The sequence below is a fragment of the Mugil cephalus genome, chromosome 7, assembly GCF_022458985.1.
Source record: "Mugil cephalus isolate CIBA_MC_2020 chromosome 7, CIBA_Mcephalus_1.1, whole genome shotgun sequence".
NCBI classification, from domain to species: Eukaryota; Metazoa; Chordata; class Actinopteri; order Mugiliformes; family Mugilidae; genus Mugil; species Mugil cephalus.
Window position 1 is genome coordinate 15,828,551 of NC_061776.1, and position 8,995 is coordinate 15,837,545.

The window sequence follows — 8,995 nt, forward strand, 5'->3', positions numbered from 1 at the left end:
ATAAAGAAAACTAATAGCTGATTAAAATAAATGCATTAACAACAATTCACCTTGTTCCATTAACATCTGAAAAATCTAAATCCTATGGATACACTGCAGTTCTGTGGCTCGGAGTCTGGTCTGCACCTTCCCTCACTGGCCGGACAGAAATCGATCAGTCAGTTTTCTCATTACGTGCTGAATAGGGAGGTAGGGTAGTAATTGTCACAAGGGGCAGGGTGAGGTTGAGGGTAGTGGTGGTGATAATGTCTGACACTCAGGAGCTGCAAGACTGCACAGCACAGCCCTGAAATGGAAGTCTGCAGTCCAACAGCCATTCTGCTTTATTTTATTCCCTATTAAACAGGGTCGTAATGTGAGGGGGGCTCATATTTGTCTTGTAAATCTAACAAAGGAGATGGCGGCTCAGCTGTATGTGCAGAAAAAAAACAATTATCAGACAGGATAATTATCGTGTTCTACTGATCTTTTTTACCCAATCATTCAGCTCCAGAACAATGAATATAAAACCAGAGTCTCGTGGCCGGTTAGTTCTTCAAATCCCGATCTGTAAAAACCTCCCTCGCATCAGTCTTCTTAGCTCTGATTTAAAAAAACAAGGCAGCATTGATTAGTGTGAAATATGATCTAAAGAGCTCATTCTTTTCGCTCTAAATTCAAATTTATTCCACTGTAAGCCAATAGACAGAAATGACCTTACTGCTTGAATGCTGTTGGGAAAGTAAACTCTGAATAAATAGAATAAATAAGACCTTGTTTATGGCTCTGATTGCTGCATTTCAGATAAAGCAGCAGTTGCAGCCTTAATGAAAGAGGGAAAAAAATCATCTGACATTGCATATTCTCCCTCCATTAAAACCAAATGTGTTGTTGCAGCATTAATATTCTTCTAAAAAAGTGGGATTCGAATTATAATTGCAAATTAGCTTTGATGTAAAAAAAAAAAGAAAAAAAAAAGATGTATAAATAGTAGATGTTTTTCTCCGGAAGTTGCAGAGCTGTTTTCCCAGAGACTGAAAATGTTAATGCAAAGCATGTCGGTATTCCCAGCAGTATACGAAACTAGCTGAATTTGTTGAGCTGTGTTTACCATCAGATCGCTCTTATGAATATTAAAGAAGACAGAATGTACCAAAGATTATAACACGTTTGTGACCTGGAACCAGCTCAACGAAAAACAATGTACATCTCGTGTTGGACGTTTTAAATGACATCTAGTAAAAAGTATATGTGGTGAATGTTTATCAGTATAGATTTGAGTCCTTATTAAACCCTTATCAACACTTTAAAATAGCATGATAATGTGCAAATGTTCCTCGTAAACGTTAAATCGATGCATGGGGTGATATCTGAAGCTTCGTATTAAACTCAGGCCGACTCCACAGTACATGTGGACGAGGGTCCTATCTGGACAAGGGTCAAACAGCTCCTCCCAGAGAGATCTGCGGGTCAGAGCAGGGTAAGTTATGTATGAGGTAGGAACACACTGAGGGAGAAAGCAGCAACTGCATGGCACATCTCTCCAGGAAGTAACCTTGATGAAAAATTCAGTTGTTTGCAGCTCCTGGCGTCCCTCAGGCATGAATAAAGTGAGGCCCAGACAGAGAGAAAAGACCTGGGCTCAGCTTGAAACTACTCACCGACCCACTGCCGAGGAACCTGCGCACGCACACACACACACACACACACGCACACACACACACACACGGACTGGCCAGCATTAGGAGATGGGCACGAATTAAACTTTAATCATGCCTCAAATAGATTAAGCGACAGGAGCCGAGTCAGCATTTCCAAGTCCTCTGCTCTGCTTCGGTTGACCATCCTTCTCTGAACCCCTACTAAATTAAATACCCACCAGTCCTTTGCACCTCAGATTAACTTTTAAGCAAATTAAATCCTTGGGATAAACCTGGAGTTGAAAACAGAACTTGCCCAGCTACCCGGTGATCGATCCGGCATTAAGCAGTAATCGTCCCACGAAAACATTAGCTTCTAACCGCGATTATTTTTTCATTTTTTCCTCCGAAACAGAAGAAGAAACTAAAGTTGCCCCCTTCCCCTGCGTGTGCTCCTTAAATAATAATCTGGTAAGGGTGGAGATTATACGCAGCATTTCCTCTGCAAAAACGATACGCCTACCTTTAACCCAGCAGGTTTTACCTGTATCTGGTGGTTAATGATCCTTTTTAGCGTGTAGGAGGCGGACGTGTCTACGTGCGGCTGAGGCGGGGTCAGGGTGAAGGATGCCCGATATGAAGGGGTTGACCTGTCACATAGCATTTGACTTACTACGCTTGCAAGAGAATAAAAGGGGAGCCAAATGTCAAGTGAAACACACATATCCACACACAGAGAGGGATTGGGAGATGAATGGTTTATAATAAAACCAAAAACCCACCAGCCATTCTGCGGATGGCATGTAAAAACTGTAAGATTATCATTTCCATGAAAATAATAGTCAGCGGTGGCATCCGCAGTGTGTGTCAGCCACAGGATTTCTGTGCCCTTTTTCCATGAGTGTGTCTGTTCTTGCTGTAGGGCCCCTGTAAGCCCTTAGACCTCTTGGCAAAGCGTGGGCTGCGCCTGGCGGGGGGAGATGTGACGGATGCCGGAGCCTCGGAGCCCGCTAGCTGCTCTGTGAATTTTCCCAGACTCATTTGCATTCATAAAGAGCCTACTCCTTGTCACAGAGTGTTTTCTTTTTTAGACTGCCTCCAAAAATCCCGTGCGACTCTTGGTGGGAGTGCGCCGGGAAAATCCGACTGTCAAAGACGACAAGACGAATGAATCCCTGTGTCAGACGTGTGTGGCTTCAACGATGACAGATGGAGGAGAGCTGTCCCTCCGCCGATCGGCAGGCTTCATTTTGGAATAAATAAATCTGAATTTCGCCCCCTCCCATAATTACAAGTGCTGGTTTATTTGACAGCTCTCTGTGTTCGTTGACGGCAGTGTGTCTGTTGATGTGTGTGTGTGTGTGGTGGGTGGTGGCACTGACCAGGTGACAGCTTGATTTAATTCCATGTGGGCGTGACTGCAGTGTGCTGCAGTGGTTTTCAATTGTGACTCCTCGTTCGAGCTTTTTTAATCAAGCACCGATGTGCAGCCGGAACAGCAGGTGAACGCAAACATGCAATTAAAGGCAATTCATTCACAACTTTTCCTCACCTGCTCTGCGGATGTGTCCTCCAGCAAAAATTGCCTCTTCCCTCCCACCATTAGGGAAGCTGCTCCCTATGCAACCCTGCACTCTGACCTCCTGTGGAAGAAGGGCAGGGATTTCTCAAGGAACGATCTCACACTCTCGCACGGGTGAATCCCAGTGGACGTATCGTGTATTTCCAATTGCGGTTCCCAAGTCATAACCACCTTTAACCTCACCAGCAACAAGCACTTAAATTGCAGTCCACAGAAGGGAAAATTCCCAATCAAGGAACCGTGAGAATTTGCTGTAGTGTCGTATAAAGCTTTTGATGCTTTACTTTACTTTCGTATGGATTTGCAGTAAGTGCATTTAATTGAAACAGACCGTGTTATGCTAATTTACAGCTCATAATTCACAGCGCGAATACATTCTTACTTATCTCGTACTTCTTACTTTGCAGCCCCTCAATTCAGCCTTAAAACGGGACATTTAAGACCCTGTCTCTTTAAGGAAGCCCACTTAGTTTTGAGTGGAAGAGTGTCGATTGTGAGCACCACTCCAAACTGTGAGTCTACAAAGAAACGTAATCACTCATTCTTTGCTGAAACTAGCACCTTCTCAAATCCACGATGTTGTCGACGCTGACACACAAACCAAGAAGGCCGTCGTTTTATTTCATAGGTGCGCAGTGTCTGAAGGTAACTGTAAAAAGTGACGACAGTAAAAACGTTGTGAAAGCAGTAAAAACTCGTGGGAAACAAATCTCACTCCTCTTGTGACAGTTACATAAAACAATTACCCAATGAAACTTGACAAGTGACGTGAAGATCGATTCTGAAATATCGATACTTCCAATACCAGGTCTATACGCTCTGAAATCGATCCTCCGATCAACATATCAATACTTTTGATACTTGGGTCATTCGAGGTAATGTAATAACCCAGTGGAAAATAACTAAACTATTGAGTTGTGGAAACACCTCAGGTTGAACTACAACAAAGGATATGAGACATTTATGATGAGGACAGAAGAGGACAGCACAGAGTCAGAATTAAGATGCAAGTTTCATTTTACAGTAGTTCTTAATAGTTAAACAATAATTTATTTTAATGGTCTTATTATTGTACTTTACAGCTGGAACTGTCTTTGTGACCTGATTTGTCCTTTTTACAGACTATTTTGCACAATAATCTGTTTTTTTGCACAGCCTAACTTGGACTAATTACCTCAATGTCCACGTTCACTGATCCTAGCAATTTATATTATATTACAATGTTTTATTCGTACCTTATTCTGCGCTAGTGTGACATGGTAATTTCCCATACGTGGGATAAATAAACGCTGTCTTATTTCTTTTTTTTTTTTTTTTTAGTTTTTGAAGCACCATTTTCACATAAATTTACTATGACCGTGTCCTCTGTTTGTTTATTTCTGTTGTTGTATTAGCTCGGCTGAATAGTAAATGAGGCCATTACCTCAATATACTTATTTTAAATTAAATAAATAAATAAATTACTCTGATGTCTTGTATTCTTTATGAAGCTCTGTCAGACACATTAGGCTGTGTCTCAGTATCAGATACCAGCCTGAATTTTACTCAGTATCGGACCAGAAGGAAAATCAGTGGTATCGAGCATCACTAGTGGTGACTAACTGAACCCAACCATGGTATGAGAGCTAGATGAATTTAATTTATTTTTTTATCTCACCAACAGTCTTTATATTTGTCAGTAAAGTCATGAGCATTTTTTAGAACTAATATCTGATATTTTTTTTAATTTTTTAGAAACACTAGACATTGTTCACTGTTAAATAAATGAAATGTATTACCAGATATTCCTTTTGGAATTTTGCTTGTTTGTTTTTTTTTTGTGTGTGTGTGTTTTTTTTTTCAGTTGTCATTGAGTGTGAGGTGGTAATAGTCTCATGTTTTTTTTTTATCGCAGATTTAATAGTTTATAGTAGTCTCCACATAAATAAATGATATGTTACCAGTTTACACCTGTTAGACCATTGTTAGAATAAGAAGAGGGGGATGAAAATAGACCTTATTCTTTTCTTCTTAAAGAGCAAACTGGAAACCAAAGTATAGGCCGCTGCTACTGGAGGAAACCTTCATTTCACAGATTTTCTTTTATGTAAAAAAAAAAGGAGGGGTGGGGGGCTTTAGAGGGTTTGTCGTTTTCCCCACAAAACAGCACAAAACAACAGAACAAGTTGAATGTGAGCGACACAGATTCCTTAAACCTCAAAGAACACGGCGCAAGTGGAGGATGATAAAAAAGGAGAACATCTGGTGAGCCGAGCACGGTGCCAGGACAAGACAAAGCCATGTGTCTGGCAAACGCATACCTACACACACAAACACAAATACACGCACACATGCGCGCGCGTGCTCACGCTCAAACACTCATTCATGCATGCACATTCAAACCTGCCTGCCCCCAAACTTGCAAACAAGCAAAAAGAAATCCCCCCCTACACACACGCACACAGACACACACACACACACATCCATGCACATTGCATTCATTGTGCCAGCACTCATGCTCAGCAGGATGCACTTAGAGCGAGGGAAAAAAGAAAAAGCAAAAGTAGGATGTGATTGGAGAGTCCACTGTTCAGACAAGACTAATCTGCATACTCAGAGGCTTAGAAGTGAATATGCATGAGAGAATAAAACGATATGCCTCGAAGCAGACCACCCGCTCTCTTTGGATTACTGAACCCACCTCCGAGCCTTTTATCTTCTTGTTGGCATGCAATCAAGCTGATTTAGTGTGCTCTTGCTGATGGTTTCACACAACAGATTGGACTTATAAGATGATAACCTGTTGAGAAGGAAAAGAAAGTGCTTTCACCAAAGGAAGAAAAGGGGGGACGTTTGAGTTTTCACCAAAATATGTACACAAACGACCCTAGAAGGTGGTTTCGTCCATATTTTTATGCCTGATTCGGTTAACTGACACTCGGCAGATGGAGAAGCAAAACAGAGAGAAGAAAATGAATATTTGGAAGAAGTGCGCAGTATTAGACACAGAGCTCTGATGACCCATCAAATATTGAAGAAATGTCTACTGGAACCATGAATTCACATTTCAGACAGACTTCCTCTAAGACTGTCCTCGCCAATGAATGAATATTTCATTTCAGAAAATAGAGTGGCCCTGAAAGGCACCATTACCAAACCCTAATGTCAGGGGAAAAAAACATTCTCCACATTTAGCTGAAAGTTACGGTGAAATGATAAGAGCCGCCCATGCATAACACAATCTGATGGGGTAATGCATTGGCATCACATTAGCATGACTGTATTTGACTGAATGGCAGCGTGTGTGTGTGTGTGTGTGTGTGACTTTTCCAAATGACTACAATGAGAAACAGAGAACTCGGAGCGCACAGGTTTTCAATTTATCATCTTGCTCATCTGGCGAGTAGGAACAAAAGTCAAAAATGTTTAAAAATTCAAGTACTGGCGTAGTCCGCACGTTTACTCGTATAGCTGTAATCTAATTTTAGGTAGTTCAGGAAGGAAGATATTCTCCTTTTCAGGCTAAGATCATCAGTATAAAGATCAATACAATCAAATTGTTACTAGAAAGAGAAAGGAGAAATTTTTCCCCATAAATTACAATTTCTTTAAAAACACATTAACATGAATCAAACATATTTTAGTAAAGGGATAAGGCTTAATATTGAATGCAAAATGATAATAATAATGTATACTTAATAGCACTAGGCCGAGTTTAATATAGAACACATAGAGTAGATAGGAGGGTCTATGCATTGTAAAACAACACGCGACCAAACGTCACAGTACCTTGACTGAACTCATTAGAAACAATTGCAAGGTGTGTTCAGACTTAAATGGGCAGGTTTTAGATATGAAGTGGTGATACAGTCGAGTGCATTAAAAAAAAATTACTCAATACACAAGAGCGAATGCAAGGTTGTGCTGCGACAACAACCAGAGTTTAAAATAAAAACACCTCCACGGAGCCTGGAAATGTTTAAACTGGAGGGAAAAATGTGACTCTGCTCTATACGGAGACGCAGTAGCTACAGTTAGTAAAAGAACGGAGGAGAGCAGAAAGAAATTGGACTTTTACTTGACTTTTAATGGACACAGTTAATGTCTAAGTTGCTAAAAATCTCATTTCATAACATTAACTATAGAACTGCTTCTCCTCTGTGAACAAAATATTACGGGTTCGCATTCCAAAAAACAACAGGGTTCCTACAATAAGCAGATTTTATGGGAAATGAGTCTCTTCCTAGAAAAGGTTGGCACTGTAATATTTGCACAAATCAAAAAAAAAAAAAAAAGTGTTCCATCATGTTTTACGACAGACGTGTTTTCGCTTTTCTTTTGCGCGTGCATCCACACACCTTCCCTACAGACTGTTGTCTGTGGCCATGTGCTGCAAACTGCCGGCCTTGGATTTCATTTGGATTTCATTTTGGGGGTTTCGTTTCAACCAGTGCAGAGAAAAACAAACCTTTACACGCAACTGGATAGGCCTACAACACATCAAGGCCATTTCTACGTAAACAAAGTCAATTCAGTGGGGGGGGGGTCAGATGACACGTACGACTGCTTTGCTGTTAATCTTCCGTCAATCGCCACTTCGAGTTTATAATGTGACTCACACGGCAGATGTTTTCCTTTGGTATAATCAGTTCCCAACGGACTAACTCCAGACCAGCATTCCCCCACAAATATGTTGTGGGGTGAGAGAAGGTTGTGTAACGGGAAAGCAAACCGCAGTTAAAAAGAAATGATATGGTTCTTCTGAAAACTTCTTAAAAATATCCAAACATGACATGCTGACCCATGTCATGTCCACAATTAAATATGAATGTGCATTTAAACGATGTATCTCCATATCTCAGAGCCAAGTAAAAAAAAAAAAAAAAAAAGTGACGTCACAATGAGGCTGACTAAAGTGAATTCAACTCTGATCTTGCCTTAAAGCCGAAGGTACACAGGATGGGATCAAAACAATACAAAAGATTAGTCTGAAGGTTGTTTGCATCAGCTTTTCTCAAAGTTGCTACAGTTTGTATTTAATCTACATGAATCAAAACATAAAAAAAAGCCTTAAAGGTGCAGAAATCTGACTACGAACAAGACTGCAGTTTCAGTGTAACACACGCTTCGTTAACTGTCCTGCCTTCAATCCGTTTTCGTACTTGCATGTGCATTAACACATGGTTCCTGTCGTGTCATGTGTAGTGTACGCATCGTCTACCAAGAGGAGCAGCGGAGGACAACCCCCGAGCAACAACACCTGCAAAACCTCCGCCTCCCTTCCACCCTTGAAGTGTCTCGGCGCAGAGAGAAAGACAAAAGAGAGGGCGAGGGCCGGAGACAGAGATGTCTCTGCCCCCGTTGGCGGAGTGGAAATAGTTAAAGCCATAAAGATGTACAGTACCTCAGCCCTGACCCGATGCCCTCGTAGGTATCCCCCTGCGCAGAATTCTTATTCCCTACCAAACTGACAAAGTGTTTTTAATCTTTTCTTTCCCTCTCTCCAGGAGATTGGGGAAACAAAAATCAATAGCTGCTGGCAGGCGATCTAGCAGGCCGGTGAATTACAGGGTCTACGCTGCAACCAGAGCGCTGCATCACAGGGACCTTGGAATGAGAGACCTTGGGAGAGGCATCAGAGACACAGAGGTTGCAGGGTCACTCTGGGTCCGCAATCTGAGGAGAGGGGTATTTACTGCCTCCACCAGCTCGCCGCTATGAAAAATAACTACCACGCAGCACAGAGAGGGATGGCCGAGGTGAGGACGACGGCGAGAGAGAGACAGACTGAGAGATGGGGCACGCTGAGAGCTTG